Source organism: Peromyscus californicus, unplaced genomic scaffold (assembly GCF_007827085.1).
Source record: "Peromyscus californicus insignis strain IS unplaced genomic scaffold, ASM782708v3 Scaffold_16__1_contigs__length_79575227, whole genome shotgun sequence".
In the NCBI taxonomy this organism is placed as follows: domain Eukaryota; kingdom Metazoa; phylum Chordata; class Mammalia; order Rodentia; family Cricetidae; genus Peromyscus; species Peromyscus californicus.
In genome coordinates, this window is record NW_026294458.1 from 70,481,317 (window position 1) to 70,504,614 (window position 23,298).

The window sequence follows — 23,298 nt, forward strand, 5'->3', positions numbered from 1 at the left end:
TTGGATAACAAATTACTCCAGCATCCTGTTATCACAGACAGGAGGGATGACCCATCTACATTTCAATCCTAACCTTGTCATTTGCCATATGTGGATGTCAGACAAGTCTAACCTCTGTCGCTCGCTCAACATTAAAAATACTAATAGCAAATAAATGGTAAGGATTAAGTGAGTTAAGCTATAAGAATGATACCTGGAAAGGACAGTTATTGACATTCTTAGATGTAAACCATGGTTAGTGTTGGATACATTTTAAGACCAATTACACATTCAGAAAGAGAAAATGTCCTTGTGGCCTCTAGCACTTTAGAAGTGAAACAAATGTGAGCTAGAAAACCAATTAAATTAATATTATTTGGTTATACATAGCATTGACAAAGAAATGCTAATGGGGACCTTTGGGACTGTGAAAGTTTTAGAAGGAAATGGTTATTAGCTTTTCCACATATTACCTGAGGCAAAATGAATGTTAATATTCCATTGAAATATTAACAGTTAAATTTGAATAATAGTTCTAATTTAACAATCATGGAATATGAAAAAATGTACTGAGAAAATTCTGAAGATAAAAAACATAAGTAACTTACTAGCTATATGAATAAAGTAACTTTTAAGTAATAGCTTTACATATTATTTTCATTTTGAAAGAAAAATGTAGAACACTAAAAGAAGTTTGTCCCCCAGGAATATGAAAGCATTATTATTAAAAAGTGAGAGGTAAATAAAACAGAGGGGATACAGAATCTATAGCCACTGAAATAAAATGAACTCACCTTCCAGAACTTACCAGTTATGGAAAAGGTTTATAAGGTGCTCAGTAATGTTCTTAGAGTTGGAAATATGAGAGTTAAAAAGAAATTATTAAGGAAGCCATTTAGTATTTTTGAGAAAGTTTAATTCTATTAATAGTTGCATAATTTCCCTTTCTACACATGATATACTAAGAAAAGCCATCAGTAGAACACATATTTGAGCAGTTATTACTAAAAGCAATGGTAGATTTGAAATGACTCATTTGTATTTTCCCCTGACAAATGCCAAACTGCAGATTAAAGGTTGTCAGCCTGGATTGGAAACCAGGCCACAGTTATGAACTAGATTGCAGTCAAGTCCCCAAATAGACTCACACTGACAGCCTCCACCGAGAGCCCTAGACAAGAGTTGCTGATTGCATAGATGCTTTTTACATTCCATACTGCTCTAAGATTCAGAGTTCTTTCCAGCAAAAAAATTCAGCTCCCTGGAAACACAGCAAAGTAAAAAGAGGCCACAGCCATTACATCAGAAAGTCCCCAAAACTCCTAAACTGATTCACCCAGCACATAAGAAGAGATTATCTGCCTCCAATTAGCATTTAGATGAATAAAGATAAACAATCCTAAAAGTATGATGGACAAAAAAAAAAAAAACTTCTCCTTGCCAAGAACTCCCGATGAACTGATTTGAGAAATACATGAACCTTAAAAGAAGCCAGTTGGACATGGCAGTGCACACCTATAACCCTAGCCCTGTGAGGCTCAGGCAGGAGGATAGCTCATTTGAAGCCCGCCTGAGCTGTAGCATAAGAATATGTCTCCAAAACAACAGAGAGATAAAAGGCAGAAGCCATAGATAGCTTCAGCGTTGCTGGAGGCAGATGTCACTCTGGGTGTGGGAAGACATAAGCACAATGGGTTTCAAACAGGAAAGATAAGCCAGCCCTCCTGACTTCATTCCAACACCACAAGTGGGCCTTGGATTGTAATTTCCAACAGAGGTTCCAAGGCCCAAGCCAGCTGAGTGGCTCCGAATGTGTGCTGGTAAGCCACCAGGGAGGAAAGCAAACACGTTCCAACTCAAGAATCCAACTCGCCAGAGCACCACAACCGCTTTCATTTGGGGCCAGTGCTACTTCCTTTTAATCTACATCTGACATCACTGCGCTACTTCTCTCTGAAGGCTGTAACTGACAACATATAAAACGTAATAGCAGGCAGCCTTACCATTCCAAAAATGAAAGGGGATTCGCCTCAACAGCAGCTCAATTGCCATATGCTACACGGACTCTAAGTGCATGTTGAAACACGGCACACTCTGATCATAAACACACCTTATCTTCGCGCTCAGCACCTGCGGCAAAGGCAGGTTCACGATGTATGTCTTTCTGGAGAGACAAATAATAACAGTATTTCAGACTTTACAGTGTTTTAAAGCTTACAAAGTGTTTTCATGCACATAATCTAGGATGGCAATAAAAAAAATATGAATTCTATTTCACAGGAAAGCAAACCAAGGCTTGACAATATTAAACAACCTCCAGATGGTTAATCAAACGATAAACACAGGGCTAGCCGACAACTAAAACTTCCTTGTTCTGTAGGGCTTTTTCCATAGTCCCCATTCTATAGTATATACTATATTGTTTTAATAGGTATCAGAAGAACAAATTATAGAATCAAAATCTGTGTCCTGGCCTTTAATTATGACAGGATAGATAAGTAGATTCATTTTTATAATCTAATCTATACTCCCACTCATGTGGCAAATATTTATTGAAATGGAAAGTAGCCCCTACCCTCAAGAATCATACATACAATAAATAATAGGTAACCAATTCTAGGTTAGTCAGTTTTCTGCTGCTGTGACAAAATACTTAAAATAATTAAGTTAAAAGAAGGAACCATTTATTGTGGCTCACAATTTCAGTCAGCTACATTGCTTTGGGCAAGGTAGAGCAACAAAGCAGGAAACCTCTCAACTAGAAAGGCTGCCCACTTCATGCTGGATGGGAAGAAGATTGAAAAGCAAGGACAGAGAATAAGAAGCTGTCATCCCAATATCCATCCAATCCATCCAATGACCCAAATTCTTCATCTGGGACCCAAATCCCCCAGTCCCTGCCATCTAACAACAGTGGCAAGATCTTAGAGATAAAGTGTCCAACACATGAGACTGTGGGTGGCATTCATGCCCCAAACAGTAACTTCCAAAGCAGTAGAAAAGTGATTACAAAAGCATAGAGATGGGCCAGACATCGTGAAAGCTCCGAGGGGATGAAATGCACTGTGGGCAAAGGAAACTAGTCCAGGGCAAAGGAAAGAAAATGTATAAGGAAGTAAAAACTCAGGAGTCAGGGATGCTCAGGACGCAGCAGATGTTTGATACAGAAAACCCAGACTCTGTCTTTAGATTTCCACCTGTACCTCCTTCCTTAGTCACCTCATCTAGTCCTGTGGCTTTAAATATTTTATGCTGCCAACAACTACCAGATGTTTAACTCTTATCTGCATCACTTCCCGGGCTCATGTCCAACTCATTGCCCAAGTGACATTTCACTTGAATATTTGATAAGTGTCCTGACCAGGAAAAGCCCAAAATTGACCTCCTTATTTGCCCTCCATGCCTCTTGCAGTCTAGTTATCTCAATTTAAGACTGACTTGCCTTTCTTATTATTCAGCCTAAATCACAGAGCTAAATCCTTTAGCAACTTTCCTACATTTTTACTTCACAATCAATCATTCAATAAAAACAGTAAATTCTGCTTTTGAAGTATGTCATCATTTCCACCATGATCACCAACAACCAATTAACTGCAGGTAGCCTTCTAACTGTTCTTCCTAGTTCTACGTTGCCTGTTGATACCACTTAAACCAGTGGTTCTCAACCTGTGTGTCACTACCCCTTTAGGGGACAAATGACACTTTCACAGGGGTCTCCTTAGACCCCTGTGAAAACACAGATATTTACATGAGGATTCATAACAGTACCAAAATTACAGTCATGAAGTAACAACAAAAATAATTTTATAGTTGGAGTTATCACAACATAGAAACTGTATTAAAGGGTCTCAGCATTAGAATGGTTGAGAACCACTGAGTTAGAAGGATCTTCTCAACATAGTAGCCAGAGAGTCTCTGTTACAATATGTATGTAGGAAAAAAAGCAAAAACTCATGAGATATTCTTGATTATCATCTAGATAAGATTTACAATTACCTAGAAGACACACCTCTAGACACATCCTTGGGGTGCTTCCAGAAAGGTTTCACTGATGTAGGAAGATGTACTGTGAATGTGGGCAGCCCTATGCCAAGGGCTGAGCTCTTGGACCAGATAAAAAGGATAGATCAGGCTAAGCATTAGAATTTATTTTTCTCTGCTTCTCCAGTATGGAATCACTCTGTTATAACTTTCTCCCACCACTGTGTCTTCTCCACAGTGATGGACTGTATCCTTTCAAACCATGGACCAAAGCAAATCCTTCTTTCCTATGTTATCTGGTGCAGGCATTTTGTCATAGTAAAGAGGAAAACATAACAGATATAAGCCCTTAGCTGTAGTTCTCTGGCCTCATGTCCCATAACACACTCATCATCTTCACTGCCTGAGGACTACACTGTGGCTCTTTCTACAATGCAATAATCAGGGACCACCCGCTGGACTTCTGTTTACTCTGCCTCAAGAGTTCTCCCCAGATAAATATGACTCATATTTTATCCCCTTTCCTGGTGTTCTTGAACATTCTCTTCTGAAAATGATTTTTCTGATCATCTTGTTTAAAATTTCAACTGCTATTTCTAGTAATCTCTGTATCATTAATTCCCCATATTTATCTTCAAATATTTTTGTATTATCTGACATAATATATTTTACTAACTCATTGCAAATTTCTGTTATGGTTTAAATATGATAAGTCTCCCAGGGTCCCCCATTTACAGCTGGTAACACTATATTTTACTAAGCTGTAGAAACTTCAGGAAACAAGACCTTCCTATAGAATATAGGTCCCCGAGAGAGTTTTTTTGAAGGTAATATCACATGCTGGACACCTCTGTCTCATTCTGCTACCTCATCTAGTTTGATGAAATACGGATGCTGTGGAATATTAGTTGAAGATGTGTTACATTGGTTTATGCTGTGGAGTTTAATGATGCAAAAATGTTTTGCATTCTTTTATGTTGCATTTGTTTAACTCTGTGAAATTGTGTTACTTTGACTGTCTAAAACACCTGATTGGTCTAATAAAGAGCTGAATGTCCAATAGCAAGGCAGGAGAGGCATAGGCAGGGTTGCCAGGCAGAGAGAATAAATACAGGAAGATCGAGAAGAGGGGGGGTACAAAAAAGAGAAGGAGAGAGGATGCCAGGGGCCAGCTACCCAGGTACACAACCAGCCATGGAGTAGGAAGGAAAGAAAGGAATAGAGAATAGAGAAAAGTAAAAGCCCAGAGGCAAAAGGTAAATGGGATAATTTAAGTTAAGAAAAGCTAGCTAGAAATATGCCAAACTAAGGACTGGGCATTCATAAGTAAAAATAAGTCCCTGTGTATTTATCTGGGAGCTGGGTGGAAGGGCCCCCAAAAAGCTAAGATGAAAAAAATCAACTACACTGAGAGAATGTTATTGAAGATTAACACCTGGTCCCTGGTCCCTCTGTCACTTTCTACATTCTGTCTGTAGATGTCTACTTTAAAATACAGTATTAGCTAGAGTCACCATGGCAAATATTCTCCAAAATTTATCTTAAACTACAGAATCTATATACTCATTTGACCAACCCTGCCACATATCTCCATCTCACTCCAGATTACTGTTTTTCTATTCTCTAGTGCTGAGTTGAACTACTTCCAATTCCACACATCAGTGATGTCATAAATTTGTCTGAGTGTTTCTGGTTTGTTTCTTTAAGTACAATATCCTCCAAGTTCATATATCTTGTCATAAATAATAGATTTTTTCTTTCCATTTTAATTAAGCAATATCCATTTTATGTGTGCATTGCCTGTTCCGTACCTGTTGCTACAATGAAAACAGCAATGCAAACATTCCTCTCGGTGCAAACATTCCTATTTCAATTCCTTTGAATAAATACCAAGACGTGGAAAATCCAGGTCATTTGGTAACCCTAATTTCAAATTTGAGAGGAAACTTCACACTGCTTCCCATAACATCTTTACAAATTGCATTCCCATTCACTGCACACAAGGGATTCCTTCCTTTTTTCACCTTCTTGGTGACTCTTATCTTTTGAAGTATAGACTTCCTAATAGTTTCTCATTGTGGCCTTAATTTTCCTTTCCCTAATAATTATTGATTTTTTTCATCTTTTCATAATCTATTAACCGCTTGACTAACTTCTTTGGAAAATGCAGTTAGGTCTTTTATCTATTTTCAAGTTGGGTTACTGGGGGGACTTGCTCTTGACTTGTGACTCTTTATATAATTTGAATGCAGGGTCCTTCTTAGCCACATGGTTTATAGATGTTTTCTCTGTTCCATATGCTGTTTTAACTCCATTGACAGTTTCCTTTGCTGTATGAAAGCCTTTTTGATGCAGTTCTATGTGTTACTTTTTATATTTGTTCCCTGTGGTTTTTGTGACCAAATGTTCATCTTCAAAACCAATGTCAAGTAAATTTTTCCCTGTGTTTCCTGCCTGGCATGTTATAGTTTTAGGTTTGACATTTAAGTCTTAAATCCATTTTGAGTATATATGTTATATATATAAAGTAAGATAAGGATGTCATTTCATACTAATGTTTATAGATATCTATACCTCCCATCAGTAATTATTGAAGAGAACATCTTTTCCCATTGTGTACTCTTGGCATTCTTGTTGAAGATTGGTTAACTATGTATCTATAGGCTTCTTTCTGGACTCTTTTCTGTGTACATCTGAATAGAGTGAAGTTGCCCTTATTACTCTTTTCAATGTATCTATTCCAGAATTTCTCTGAAATCCCCCCACTTATGTTCCAAAAAAGTATTCCTGACATAAATGGTTGTCAAAAATTGATGGTTGGTTGGTTGGTTGATGTTACAGTTTAGTGAGGAATATAATCACTTCACTGCTGTTCTATCATCTTGCTGATATCCATATTGTTTTTATTTGGGTACAGATCTACATGCTTGTTTGCTCACTTATTTTGTGTGCATTTATTCAAACTTATCATGTTTGTGTTACATTTAAGTAAGCCTAACATAGTCTATAAAAAAATAAAAAGATTGCTCATAGAGCACAAATTGTAAAGTTAAGTAAGTGTTCACTGTAAACCCATGTTGGAAAAAAACAAACTATTGTTTGGCAAATTCTGACAAAGAAACTTACTAAAGATTTCCAAATGATTAAGCTTCCCTTTTCTAAGAGAACATCATAAAAGAGCATTGCCTCTGTATTTCTTGAAATATGATCATTGCCATAGCTGAATTTTCTTTGAGCCCATCTAAGAAACTGAAACTTATGATGAAGCCATCTAAAGAGTTTTAGATGTGGACTTAGAATTCCCTGTCTTGAGGTCCTATTAAATTAATTATAACATCTTTGCTGTTCAAAATCATGGGCTTTATTTAGTTAGGCCAAGGTAAGACCAACAGATCAGAAAACAAATGACATTAAAAAGGCAGTTCATTATTTTCACAGGTTGCAAGATAAACAGGCATGCCACACCACCCATGGCCATGTAATGAATCTCTGGGATCAAGACAAGGAAAGGAGAGTTGGAGGAAATAGGAAAGAATCATTACCATAAGTCTTATGGGAAATGATAGAAAAGTCTGGATAAACATGTTAGGGATTGGCTACATAACTGAGATTTTGAAGGGAAAAGCCTAAGCTATGACCCTGGCAATCCCAATAGGGTAGTTATACTGCCCATCTTCACACACCAATTTAAAATAAATGAATGAAAGTAAGAAGCCGGAAGAGGGGATTTAACCAATGCATGCATCAACAAGAGGAAATAACACAAGTCCAGAGACCTTCACATCCGTCTTCAGGACATTGGCTTGGCCTTTAAAATTAAGTAGAGAGAGAATTTCAGGAGGGAAACAAAAGGCATGCATGATGCAACTGCTCTCATAAACTTGTGATTTCCTTAGTCATTGTCTCAGAAGTTGTTGCTATCACTATCAGTGATTGAGGGGACAATTTGATTCTCATAAATTACATATGTTGCCAGGCAGTGGTGGCACACGGCTTTAATCCCAGCACTTGGAAGGCAGAGCCAGATGGATCTCTGTGAGTTCAAGGCCAGCCTGGTCTACAGAAAGAGAGCCAAGACAGGCAGCAAAACTACACAGAGAAACCCTGTCTTAAAAAAAAAAAAAAAAAGATTACTCATGCTTCAGAATAGATAATTTCACCAGTTTGGGATTACAGTTTCCAGTTGTTTGTGATTAGTTTGGGTTCCATACAACAAAGATGTTTATCCATCAGTCCTGTTGCTCTTGTAATTCAAGGTTACTCAAGAGGAAGAGTTTAGAAGACAAACACAGAACCAGAGAAAGGCAGCATCAGGTTAGTTAATCTCGTGATGGTGCTCTTCTTCAGCTGCTTTGAACAATTTCACTGAGCTCTGTGGCACAGGAAACGTGTCTAGTGTCTGGTCATGGGACTATTTGAACAGGTATTCAGTAGGCAGAATGTGAAAATCTAAAAGAAAGGCAGCAGGCAGGGGTTTGGGGGCAGGGAGAGACTAAGGCCTGTCATGGGCTTTTGAAATCTCAAAGCCCATTTCCAGCAACACATCTCCAATAAAAACACACCTACCCCAACAAGCCCATATCTCCTAATGCTTTCCAAGCAACTTACCAACTGGAGGCTTCATATGCAAATATATGAGCCCATGGGGATCATTTTCATTCAAACCACCACAGTCTGGGAGGAGCATTACATCCAAGGTCAGAAAGAATCTAAGAGTCAATCAGTCACAATGCATAAAGTAAAAACATGATTAGTGCATTTGCCTGTACATAAAGCTTTGTTTAGTCATTTCAGAACTCTTTTCTTTGAGCCTTGCATAAGAAGAAATCTTATCTTGACTTTCAAGGTGACTTTTGAATAAACTATCCATATCTCAATTTCCATGCTTGCATACCAAACTCAGAATCTTCTCTAGAACAGAGAAAGCAATACATTCAATGGCCTGCACTCTTGAGTTTGGTTATTTTAATAGATGATTCCCACAAGTAGATTAGATACCAGATATCTATTCAATTAGTATTGTCTATCAAGTGCAACATCAGTATTTTAAACACCATTTAGTTGTGAAAAATTCTCTTGAGTCTAGTTTAAATCACCATATTCAAGCATGACACAAAAGTTCCAAAATTCCTTTTGTCCTTGGTTAAGAATATTGACTTAATTAAATTGCTATTTCTCTGATTATAGCAAATGATTCTTTTATTCTAGTATGGACTGTAATTATGACCTGAACAAAAATCTAAAGGGTAAGAACAAAACTCACAATGTAAATAATTGCTAAGTCTCTCAGACACTCCATCTTGTTGGCAATGACGAAGGCAACTGCGATCACTTTTAATCGTACTTTTTACAAAGAGATTTTTCTGAACAGATTCATAAAGTTGATAATTGTGTATGGCCCAGAAATCTCTCAGATGAAGACAAAGATAGAATCACAGTGACTGCATCATTAATTCAACATCTTGGTTTCTGCATGTCCAAATGTCAGATACACTCACTGTAGGAATAGTATATTGTGTTATATCATAAGCTCTTTGGCAAACAGAAAATTACAACCTAGATCTTTTTAAGTAGTTAAAATTTAAGTATTATCTTGAAGAAAATCTGTAGTTTGGGGTCTAAGTCAATGAATGAGGGACTATTTAGGATTATACTTTGGAAAAATTCTAGAGGACTCTTAAAGGAAGTACCTGCCCACAACCCAGACCCACCACACTGAGTCTGATTTCTAAAAGAAACCTCTATGATTTGACGCTAGCTTAAAGTTTCAGAAATATTGGTCTAATACAGTCTCAAAATATTTAAATGAATCATTGGTGTATTTTTTCCTCTTTGTTTAAATGTATTGCAATTCTTAATACTTTGGACTCCCAAAATCAAGAGTATTCATAATCACCACTAAAAGGCATATTACTCTTACGATTGTAAATTCTTCAATTAGCAGATGACATTTACAACATATATACTATTAGCAGTTAAATTTATCATCTATTGCTTGCTTACATGTAAAAGTTAATATTCACACAATAATCGTAAATCTTAACATTTATTTTGTGTACAACTGGCGTTGTCATCGATAACAATCACAGATCAGAAATGATGAAAATTTAGAGATATGAAAAATGAGATTGAAGTTGGCATTGAGCTAAAGCTGAAGCCAAAGCAAAAATTGAGATTTATTTTCTGGGTCACTAACCAATACTTGCTCCTCTTTTGACTCTGCCAATTCAGTCTTAGAAATCTACTTATGCTCATGTCCAGGACAATTCCCTAAGCACAACCTAGAACATGTTGTGTCTCTCAGCCACAATGAATTCTACTCCTTAGTTACTGGCTGAATTTCATTTCTATGAAATTCAAAAGTATAAATATAGCCATGATCTAATATTAAATAAAATTAGAAATCTATGATTGATTGCATAATAACTCTGTGTTTACTTTCTGTCTTGTCTTCTGGTAACTTATAAGTATGCCCTAAAGAACAAGAACACTGTTCAAATGTATCTTTAGGTAAAACTGTATTTTTGAAAGATCTCTATTGCCTAATATTATCTCACTGAGAGAATTTCACAGCTTTGGGGATGTTTAATACATGACAGTTTGACTCCACTGCTTTGGGGCCTGTACTAAAGCAGTACCTCATGGCAATAGCATATGGTGACCACACTTCGTGGCCAGGACATCATTTTAAAAAATGATGAAGACATCGGGTCTTAAAATCTCCTTTTAGGGTACAACCTCAATAACTTAAGCCCTCCTGTTAGGTTGCACCTTCTAAAGACTCCATCCAGTAGCAGAAAGGGTTGTGGACTGAGCTACAGCACATGTCTTTGTGTGGGAATTCCAAATGCAAAGTACCACAATATTTAAATACTGTGGTATGTAATAGTGAACATTGTAAATAATTACAAAGTACTATACAGTTTTTATATTACAAGAAACAACGTATTATAAAAAGTCTGAACATGGTCTTTCTCAGTGCCAGCACTTATTGTTTTATGCCCAGTCACCTCTGCTGACCAGTCTGTGAAAAAGCATTTATTGCTGCTTGCTTCCAATACAGTGTGTTTAACCTGCATGTCTTGTTGCCCTGAATGCTGCCCTCGCCATTTTACTGACAAAAAATATGTTTAGCTCAGCCAAGCAGTCAATTTGGAGGAGAAAGGTTATACCATCTTGTTACTGCCTCTTTTCAACCTGTTGGCAATACTTCTTTTGTTTTCTTTCAATCCATGAGATATTAGTGACAATCTCATAAACCAAGCAATTAATCTCCATAGAAATAGGTTCACTACCAAAACATAGGTATTTAAAAGAGTAAAGTAATATGTCCATCGATAGGATGTTCTAGAACAAAATCGTGGAAAGTCATTTTTGCTCATACACTTATTAGAAGAATCTCATCTCAAAAATTACCCTCAGTCCAGTACCAGTATAAAGTGAATCCTAAAAGTTTTCACTGGTAGAAGAGTGTGGTATGCACTCAAAGGACTCAAGACTGCAATAGTATTAAATGCCTAGTTGAGAAATCAAGTTCATGTTAACTAGAAACGTCACCCCTACTTACTAATGTCCATGGTGTTAGAAGGTACTTTACACACTTCTAGAGGAGAAAAGTAATTATCAGTGTCACCCAGCTATACCAAAATCACCAGCTACAACATACAACTAAGACCATCCTGCCTGTAATACATAATGGTGTGATGCTGGCACAAATATTATAGGAGTAACCAATCCCTTTTTTTGTATGTAAGGCCCACTCCAACCTCTATCATCTTTCAAACCTCATTAGATAAGCTTCTTCTTACAGTAAATGGGAATTAGCAAAAAGATCCACACATGGGCAATGTGCAGAGAGTGAGAAACTTTGGACCATTCAGCTGTAAACTGGACTTTATTATCAAATCCTTCTCATCAAGTCTTGGGAATCTACACAGAACAGAGGCAGAAAGAATGGAAATTTGTTTTATTTTTTTTGTCTCAAAAGTAAATATAAAAGATAGAAGAAAATAAAGCAAAAAAATGCAAGTAAATTATTTGTAATCAAAAAAAGTAGTTAAGTCTAAATTATCAAGGTGAAGATCCTCATCTTGCATAACAAGAAGTCAATAAATCATGTATAAATTTGAGAAAACAAAAAAATTATTACAATGATAGGATTAAGTATGAAAAACTAAAATACTTGAAAGTGGTTGTTACTAGATAGAAAAGTAGGGAAATTGGTGATATCTCCTTTTTTTACACAAGTCACTAAGCAGTTCTTTTTAAAGACTTTGAACATTTTCAAAGTCAACTAATAACTATAAAAGATAATTGTAATTAGAGACAAATGTTAAAAAATAGGTCTGGGGAATGGAAAATTATGAACAGTTATCTCCATGACTTTGTGAATGAATTTAATTGTAATGATTGATATTAAAGGGGTATATGCATTTTGAACCTTAAAATATTGTTAAAATATTGCTTAACTTTGATTTAATATCTTGACTATAATTGAAATTTAAACCACATAAATAATCAAACTTGAGAACCGGTTATTTAATGATGTGCAATTCATTAAAAGTAAGTTTTAATGATCAGTAATTGAAACATTCTAACTATGTAAAAGCTAATATCAAATAAATAGGCCATATTTATATGGAATAATATTATACAGTCATCCTAAAATTGTGTTTTCAAATAATGTAAAATTATACAGGAGAGTATTCAAAATAATTACAATGTAGTAAACACTTTTATAATCTTTCATTTTTGATAATCATTTCTCTATAAAACAACATAATTATTCCTAAGTAGTGAATAACACATGTTCTTCCTAATTGAGTTTTCTATATTGTCTGCAACACTCAGTTGTGGATGGAATAAAAGAGAATAGATGTGTAATTTTCTATAGATGTGAACTCAACCCAATTCCTATATTTTCCAGAATGGCTCAGTTCCTTCCCCTTTCCAGTTCCTCATGTGTTTCTCTCTAGGCTTTTCCTCAGTTTCTTAAATCCTGAGTGAAATGCAGATGACAAAGTAGAAGAGGGGTTGGACATGCCATGTGGCAAAAGAAGTAAAAGTGACCTCAGATGTGCTCTTCTCCTATTAACACCCATTTGTGTCAGGTTCCTAACGAATTAAATTAATTCTATACAATACATTGCTGATTCATTCCTAGTGGCTAACTGGTTTGATTTCTGCGATATCTTTCCAAGCCAGTCTTTCTCCATCATTACCCTGGCCCCACCTGACCCTCTCTCTCCCTCTACTGCCAAATTTCATGGTTTCTGCATATATTTTTTAAGTTGCCTATGAGAACCTGTTCCCTCATGTAAGCTTTGGTGAGCATATTCCCTTTAGCAACACTGGAGAAAATGTGATAAGCATACCCGACTTCTTTTTCATCTAGATACATGTTTTTCAGAAGGTGATTCTGATACTATCTGGGAATCACTTGGTACTTGTTTAAATGCAGATAAATCATCTTTCTCCAAACTACTGAACTGGCAGGACCCAAAAAAAATGCATCTTTAAAATTTGAGATTGAGTCTTTATGCAAACTCGGATTTATAAAACAAAGAATTCAAATGTTTATGAAAATGACCCCATGTTTTTTACATGTAAGTAAATATTAACACACTTTTAGAAATTGTGAATTCCCTACTTCAACCTTCCATTTTTTCCCCCAAAATCTAGAATTATCAACCAGGAAGTTTTTTCCTACCTGAGTTTCTGGAAGGAACTCTGTTCTTAGCATGCTCTACTTCAAAGACAAATTCACATTTAGCAAAATGTATATAGTATAAACCCACAAGATAGATTTCACACAGCTGGATAGCGTGGGATCCCATTTACATCACCTTGTCAGAAGGAAGGACAAAGCCATTGTGATGGACAATTTATTAACAGTAGCCAGACAAGTTTTAGCTCAACTCAACAGTGGGTTTTTGGGGACTACTTACTTAGACAGCTGGTTATGCCTTTGGACAGTGCAATACTTTTCAGAGAGTACTAAGTCTGTAGAATATTCATTTTCCAGCCATGCATGTGCACTGTGCTCAAATAAACACAAATAATACTGAATAAAAAATAACACAAATAATTATGAAAACATTTTTTAAAAAGACAGTTTCTGGTGGAAGTCCATAAGATCACAAAGCTGGGCACAGAAGAGAAATGTGTGATTCTGGGTCCCAGGGTCCATCTGTGGTTTGGAATGAATTCCTTTGCCATTGGTTTTTCATGTTTACTGTGGTAGTCTGAATGTAATTGGCCCCTAAAATCTCATAAGGAGTGGCACTATTAGGAGGTGTGACTTTGTTGGAGTGGGTGTGGCCTTGTTGGAGGAAGTGTGTCACTATTGGGGGAAGGCTTTGAGGTTTCTTATGCTCAGAATGCCACCCAGTGTCTTAGTTGACTTCCTATTGCCTGCAAGATGTAGGACTCTTAGCTACCTCTCCAGTACCACATAAGCCTGCATGTCGCCATGCTCCCAACCATGATAATGGACTGAACCTTTGAAATCATAAGCAAGTCACCCCAATTAAATGTTTTACTTTATAAGAATTGCTGTAGTCATGGTGTCTCTTCACAGCATTAGAAACATAACCAAAACATTTACTTTTAAGATGTCAATCTCAGTGATTCAGAAATAAACCAGAAGCACTCAGGAGGCAGAGGCAGGCAGATCTCTGTGAGTTCAAGGCCAGCCTGGTCTACAGAGCAAGTTCTAGGACAGCCAGAGCTGTTACACAGAAAAATCCAGTCTCAAAAAACAAGAAAAGAAAAGAAAGAAAGAAAGAAAGAAAGAAAGAAAGAAAGAAAGAAAGAAAGAAAGAAAGAAAGAAAGAAAGAAAGAAAGAGGAAAGAAAAGAGGAAGAAGAGGAAGAAGACAATCAGAAAGCACAGTGTGACTCACTCTAACAAAATACAACTTTTGGGCTGGAGGTGTAGCTCAGTGATAAAACCCTTTGTCTGGCAAACTCAAAACCCTGGATTAAATCCCCAGTGCTACTAAAAAATTGTCATCTTTATTGACATTTTATATTTAAAGAATTTTAAAATGTATTTTTCATCTTCCTTTCACATTCCATTTAGAACACTCAATAGCCTTTTCTTAGCTTGCTGTGGAGTGTAAATACTGCTTGAACTCATTGTAGTTTGTCTTGAATTCACAGCTTCTCTTTTATTGGTTTAGCTAGTGAACTCATACAGAACACTCAAAAAAATTGGCCATATAAACAAAAACAGAATGTAAGGGTCAGATAAGGGTTTAATTTTAAACATGCTATATTTAGTTTCCCATTAACGGGTACAGTATTTTTGTTTTAATGTCCATCATGAGGTGATTATTATAATCCAGCTATTGGCCATATCCACCACCATCCACTGCTGTTGTTTGTGTTGTTATACAGTCAGAGCATTGAAAATCTACTGACTCAGGAAATATCTCAGTGCATACTGCAATATTATTATCTATAACTTTTGTCTTGCAGACTAGCTCTCCAGGACCATTTATCTTATCTAAGTTAGCAATTTGTCCTTTGACCCAGATTTCCATTTCATCCTTCTGTCTGTCTTTTTATTCGGTATCCTAAAATTAAATTGTTTTCACTGCCGTGTATAAGGGAGACCATAAATATTCTTTCTGCAGCATAGTTTACATAGCATAACATCTTCCAGATTCATGCAGATTGTTCCCAATAGCAAGTAAAAAGGTTCTTAAATTTGATCATAGTATCTATGTACCAGTTCTAATTAGCACTGTAAATACTGAGCCAAAATAAAGACAAAAGAAAACTGAAAAATATTCTCCAGAACCCAGCTCATAATACACAGGAGATTAGGTTGTGACTAATCTTAAATTCAAAATGTCTTACTCAAGGGAATAATATAAACAAAAGTAGGGAGAGAGGCACCCCTTGAAAAACTCACCATTGTCTATTTACACACTCCTTAAATCAATACTCCTTTAATAGAAAGAGAGAGTAGAGTGCCATTACCTCACTGCCAAGTGCAGTAGGAAAATATATCCACAGAGAATGAATCAGGAAAAAAGAAAAAAAAGTGAAATCACACACATAGTGCTGAGTTAAACACATTTATTAGAATCAGAGCATCAATGAGAAACACACAAAGGTTTGAGAAAACAGCAGACACCAACTACATTGGGAGTCATTTACAATAAGGTACAGTGTTTTAGAATGAAGAACTAAGACTTATATTAAAGTTCTGTACACAAACAAATAAGATGGCTCAAGCCTGTGATCTCAGCACTTGAGAGGCTGAGGCAGGAAGATTATAACAAGTTTGAGGCCACCTGAGACTAAATGGTGAGTTCTAGGTTGGGCTAGTTTACAGAGTGAGATCCTGACTCAAAAAGCCAATAAATAAGTAAAGTTCAGCACACAAAATCTATAACAACTCTACTCTTTCCAGCTCAATATATTGAGAAAATAAACATGAATTTCATCACTTGGAATTTTCTCAGCATACTATTGCTTCAAGTTTTATTTCTGAGATACAGTGAGATATAGTTCACATATTCAGAGATTAATGTAAATTGAATGTCAAAAATAGTCTGCAACCCAGTAGCTGGAAGCCACTCTATTCATGTCTAAATGCACAGCCCACAGCAGAGAGAGGCTGCCAGCCCCAGAGCCAGCACCATGTGCAGCCCAGAAGAGCACAGCCGCTCCAGGAGGATCTGGACAGAGGCTCTCATGTGAACACTTTGCTATGAGTTGAACTTTAATAGAGGAGGCATGTTTCCTAAGAATAGTTTGCACTGTCCTTCTGGGGTCTTTTCCCATCCTTACTAGACATGATGGTGGCAAATTCCACTCCTGGAGGTTGACATCCTCAATGCTCTTTCAAAATAGTCTTATATGCCTAATGTCCTCTTAATGAGTTTAGTTCTTACGATGACAGGTCATTGTAAATGGCATCAAGATCTTAGTTAAAGTAGACCCCAATTTACCACCAGAAATCAGCCTTCTAAATAAGCCAGAGTGTCCCCACTGTGTTATCTACAATTGCTCAGAATTGTAGATTACTAACATCTTTGGAGCATCCAAAAGGAATTATTAGCACTGTGTTGCCTGAGGTTGAATATTTGCAAAGGTATTTCTCCTAAGAACTTTTTTAGAATGGCTTCCTAAATCATAAAATGATTTGATATTTTTATATTAAAATACAGAGTTACAGAAGGCCATGTTCTTGCAAGTAGCATATAAAGTATATGTGCATATCCCCACACACCCGCTACTGTCCCTTTTTTATTCTCCTTTTGTTGGTCTCCTTTGTTCTACTAGAATTTTGCTTCTATTTTCAAGTCATCTATATACATATTGTGTTTCCATGTGTGTCTGGTGCCAGAAAAAGTTAGAAAAGCCACCATGTGGGAGCTGAGAACTGAAACCAAGTCTTCTGCAACAATTGAAAACTTCTTAAGCACTCTAGCCCCCACATGGATATTTTTTTCATCTATAATGTGTAAGATCCATCAATTAGAAAAGCAAATATGTCATATAATCTTTATGTGACCTAACTCACAGTTTAAAGTTGGGGTTTATTAAGTCATCATTGGAGTTAGACAAGATTGTGAGAAACAAGAGAGGACATTTTCACAGGGTCCATAGTTGATATAAAATATGCACTCAGTTTCCCCACTTCATAGGACTCTCTCTTACTCCTTCAGGTTTTACTCACTACCTGACTGTCCACAACACTCAGAAACATAAAAATACATATTAACCTTTAAACAGGTTAAAAAATCTGTGAACACATTCTAATTATTGCATGTATTTAAATCACTGTGCTTACTAATTTTTCAATCGCTTAACTTTTACCTGGGGTGTTACCCACATTGCTAAGAAAAGATCCAGTGAGTTTATTTACATAGGAAAGGAGTGTGTTACAGCATCATGATCCAAATTAAATAAAATAAGTATATGAGTAGTTTTTCAAAGTTTACTGAATTCCTTAAAATATACTATTGCGCCGGGCGGTGGTGGTGCACGCCTTTAATTCCAGCACTTGGGAGGCAGAGCCAGGCGGATCTCTGTGAGTTCGAGGCCATCCTGGGCTACAGAGTGAGTTCTAGGAAAGGCACAAAGCTACACAAAGAAACCCTGTCTCAAAAAACCAAAAAATAAAAAAATACACTATTGCTTAGGAAAGCACAGTAGAAGATGGCCTGGAGCTTGGTGTGTATTTTGAGAGAATTAATGAATGATAATGTCTGAAAACAGACATACAAGTAGCATTAAACAGGTTATATTTAGAAACATATGTGTGCATATACACATACACATACAATAAAAATTGGTCTTAAAAAAGAGGTAGTAAATTTGAAGGAAGCAGGGAGAAGTATATGGGAAGATATGGAGGAAGTAAGAGCAGGGAGAAATGTAATAATGAAATTATAATCTCATAAATTAAAAAAAGAGAATTAATGAAAAGAATATAGTCACAGTTCTGTTGTTTTCTAGGTTTGTAGTGTTTAAGTACACTGCTGTACAGGAATTTCAATCATAAAAAGGGACACCTGAATCTCACAGTGGGTTGAGAGACAAAATACAGGCCCTAAAAATTGAAAATGCTCGGAAATGCTCCTTGTTCTCTTCAGAAGCAGCATACGGTGCTCGAGAATAACTCCACAACTCACATGCACCTGCTGGGTTCCTGGCTTTGTCACTCAGGAGAGTATAACTTGGTCTGTAGGCAATACACAAAGGACCACAGTGGGGAAAAGCAGATTGCAAGCCAGACTGAGAGCAGCTCTGTTAAGTTTCTGATCTTCAACAATGACACCTTGTCATTTCCTAGGTGCAGAGGTATAAACCGGAGGTAACTAGCTTGCCCAATTCATGAGGTTCTTGTGACGCTCTTAGATCATAGCTGAATGCTCAATGACATCACAATAGAGGGTAGATGAAAGCAGGGTGAGATCATAGGAAGCAGTATAAACACATGTGAAATCTCTTGTCTTCTGTTCATCCCAAATCTAACAAAGAGTCACAAATTAAAACTATTTGATATTCATTTGGTAAACCAGTTCACTTCCTGTTCTGTACAGGCATGACACAATTAGGATCTTTCAGTGAAAAGTATATTTTATATTAAAAGCACATGTTGCTAACACTACACATTTGGATGAAAAAGAAAGGGAGCAATGTGGAGGCTGAAGAATTTGTCTTTCTAGAAACTTCCAAATTAATGTCAATGCTGCTAGTCCTGAGATCACACAGTGAAAAACTGCCCTACCCTTGATGGAGAGCTACAGGCAATCAATGGCTTCTGAGAAAGAGAAAATCAGTTTTCTCTGCAGACAAGCTCCCTGACAGGTAATCCAATCTCAAGTGGTCAACACTAAGCACAAGTACATTCAAGCAACACTAAATGCATTCAAATAAGATGTGTGTGCACATGCATGTGCATGTGTTCATGTGTGTAATTAATTAAAGAAGAGGTCATGGATTTAAGAAGTACTGGGGGGGGCAAGCGAGGAATTAGAAGGGGAAGAGAGAGGGGTGGAAATGATGAAAATATAGAACACATTTAAAAATTCTCAAAAAATAAAAACTGGGGATGAGGGGTGGGCAATGGAGGTTAGGGGATGGGGATGAGAACATAAGGGAATGGGATGGTTGAGCTGGAACAGGGAGGGAGGGGAATGCAATGAAAGAGATACCATGATGGAGGGAGATATCACGGGGATAGAGAGAAATCTAGTGCTAGGGAGGTTGCCAGGAATCCCCAAGGATGACCCCAGCCTGGGCTACTAGCAATAGTGGAGAGGGTGCCTGAACTGAACAGAGATCAAGCCGGTGAATACCCTACCTGTCATCATAGAACTTTTCTCCAATGACTGATGGAAGCAGTTGCAGAGATCCACAGCCAATCACTAGACAGAGCTCCAAGAGTCCAGTCAAAGAGAGAGAAGAAGGATCCTATGAGCAAGTGCATCAGGATCATGATGGGGAAACATGCAGGGATGACCAAACCAAACTAGAGGGAACTCATGAAAGTTGAACCAATGGCTGTGGAGCCTACATGGGACTGGGCTAGGCCCTCTGCATGGTGAGACAGTTGTGTAGCCTGATCTGCTTGGGAGGCTCTCTGGCAGTAGGATCAGAATCCATCCCTGGTGCATGAGTGGGCTTTGTGGAGCCAACTACTATGAAGGGATACCTTGTGCAGCTTTGAGGCAGGGGTAAGGGCTTGGACTTGCCTCTACTGAATGTGCCTCCCCATAGGAGGCCTTGTCTTCTTATAGGTGGGAGTGGGGGTGGATTGGGAGGGGGAGGCTGGGGGGCGGGAGGAGAAAAGAGGGGGATCTTTGATTGGTGTGTAAAATGAATGAAATTTTTTTCTTAATAAAAAATTTAAATTTAAATTAAGAAGTGAATAAGAGAGAAATAAGCATACATACCCATATGGGTTAATATATTAGGTCATAGTTTAGTGAATTTTAAATTGATCTAGTATGTGCTATACACTTGAATAGGTACAGTATTTTTTTATTTCAAATACCAGTTAAATTGTTTTATTTTATTATTTATTATTTTAATATTAATGTATAAATCAAATTAATCCAAACCCCCTTTTAGTTATCCTAAATATTAGAACAAATGTTTTTCAGCAGTCCAAAAATTCAGTCTTCATTTTACTATTCTGTGTAAAATATTATCTTGATGTTTTATGTTTTATGGTGTTTTTGAGAGAGAGTACCTGAAAGTAAAAGCACTATAAATATATTTAAACAAAAAAAATTAGAATAACATACCCCATGTCCACTCAGGGTAGTTTTTGAAAAAACCAAAACTTTTAGACATAACCTCAAGATGTCAACACTGACAACCCTGTGAGAAGCAAGCACAGCTCATGTGAGAGCCCTGGTCCTAAGGACAAACTCTAGCAGAGTCTGGAGGCAGAAAGAGTAAGGTTCACAGCTCACATGAGTTGCCCAACATCTAAGGAGAGGCTGCATTTGGCCAAGCAGCATCTTTGGGCTCCAGGAAGAATGTCACCAGACCAGACACAGAAAAACCGAATACCCAGGAAGTGCCAAGGGCTAAGCTATACAGAGCAATTAGAAAAACTTCCCGTTTGCTCATGTAGATCTCATCTATTTCTCCTTCCCTGGGCTATCTACATATCCCTCTTAGGGTCCTCCTTGTTAGTTAGCTTCTCTGGAGCTGTGGGTTTGTAGTCTGGTTATCCTTTGCTTTACATGTAGTATCCACTTATGAGTGAGTACATACCATGTTTGTCCTTCTGAGTCTGGGTTACCTCACTTAGGATGATATTTTCTAGTTCTATCCATTTGCCTGGGGGAAGGGAGGAGGCGGGGGGGGGGGGACGGGAAGAGGGAGAAGGGGGAATCTGTGATTGGTATGTAAAGTGAATAGACAATTTCTTTATAATGAAAAAAAAGAAAGACTTCCTTGCTCAATATATACTACAGTGGTAGTCAGAAAGAAAGGGGCACTTCACCCACCCTCAGCCTGGATGGTGCCTGAGACTCTGTACCCTTCCCATGGTACTTCTAATGGAAGATATCATAGCACATTACCCAGGGGGAGAGAATGTGACCACTAAGCTAGGTCCATGGCTATATCATGAAATGTGCTCCCTCCTCCCTTGAGACTCCCATATAACTTCAACAGAGCCTGTGATGAGAAACATATCTCCTCTACTCCTTTTTAAATTCATAAATAGGATCTATAAATACCCATGGCATGTGATGGGCATGTGTACCAAAATAATGAATATTTAAATCAAGGCAAGTGTGCCTATATCCTTCACATGGGTGTCACTTCTTTGTAGTGATAACACTCAAAATCCATTCTTCGAAACCTTTACTGAAATTTATCTATAAGTGCTCTACTGTGTAATCAGTTCTAAAACTCATTTATCCTAAGAGTTGCTGACCACCTACTGGTGAACGTTTCCCATCCCTCCCTCCTCTTCACATCCCACCTGTCTCTAGTAACCACCATTCTACTTCTTGCATCTCTGAGGTCAGCTCTTTCAGATTTCACATACGAATGAAATCATGCCGTCCTTATCATGATGTACTTGGCTTATTTCACTTAATACAAAATATTCCATTCTCATCTCTATCGTTGGAAAAATAGGATTTCATCTATTTACAGCTGGATAGTATTCCATTTTTGTATGTATACCACATTTTTAATTCACCTATCCTATCCATTGGTGTACACTTAGGTTAATTTCATTTCTTGGCTATTACTAATAGTCCTACATGACATACTTGATTCATTTCCTTTTGACATGTACCATACATTCTTTAGATCAAGGAAAATAATATCCTCATTAATTTTCTAGGTCTCACTGAAAAAAAGAAATAGATCCTCATTATTCATGAAAGAAGTTTAAGCTCCACTAACTGCTAGTCAATAAGAGATTCTACTTTATGGGTTTTGTACCTATAATGAAAAGGTACTGTAGTGTCTTCAAAGTGTCCCATCAAACCCGACTCCAAATTCAATCCTCCAATTATCTGACTTCTAGACAACAAGAAAATATGACAGCTGCAATTTCAGACCACATTTTGGTCCCCAGGAATTTATTGAACACCCTCATGCTTCAGGAAACTCAGGACTTGAGAGGTAGACATCAAAGACTGTGCAACACAGCAAACATTTCAAACTAGAAGCCAAGGTAAAGCAGACAAGCCTACAAGAAAATGCATCCACCTGTCATAATTAGAAAACATGGAGTGGGTACAATGGGAGAACAATTATAGTAATAGATTAAATACGTGGAAAGTGGTAGGTGAATGATGTTGAAATTCTGATTTCAGGACCAGTGTGGGTATAGCACAATGTTCAGCAAAGGGGTCTGTCTCATTGCATTATAAATTGCAAAAAAAAAAAAAAAAAAAAAAAAAAAAAAAAAGCAAAAACCTGAAGCAACCGAGAAAGCTCTGATACTCAGGAAGCCTCCCTCTCTTCTCTCTTGGCTGCTGTTCTGTTTCTGAACTGGGCAACTGTGGAGAGCTTGCTCATCTTATCATTCTAAGGCAGGGCAGGAAATCATTTTTGACATTTATGAAGAAAAGTGCTGAAAAGTCCTCTCTCTTTGATGTTTCTAAAATTCTAAGGGACAGTTGAATGTCTCAGAAAGAGCTGGGGGAGGGGCGTGAAATGATTTTGCTCTAGCCTCTCAGTAGACTGGAGAAATATCATCTGTAATCATCTCTTCATTGTCAGAAGGATGTTTGGAGCTCAAGGTCTATGGATTCATAGGATTTCTCTTGGACGCCACAAAAAAATAGTTAAATAGTATCATTTCCAGGTTTGAATAAATGATTTTTTGAAAATA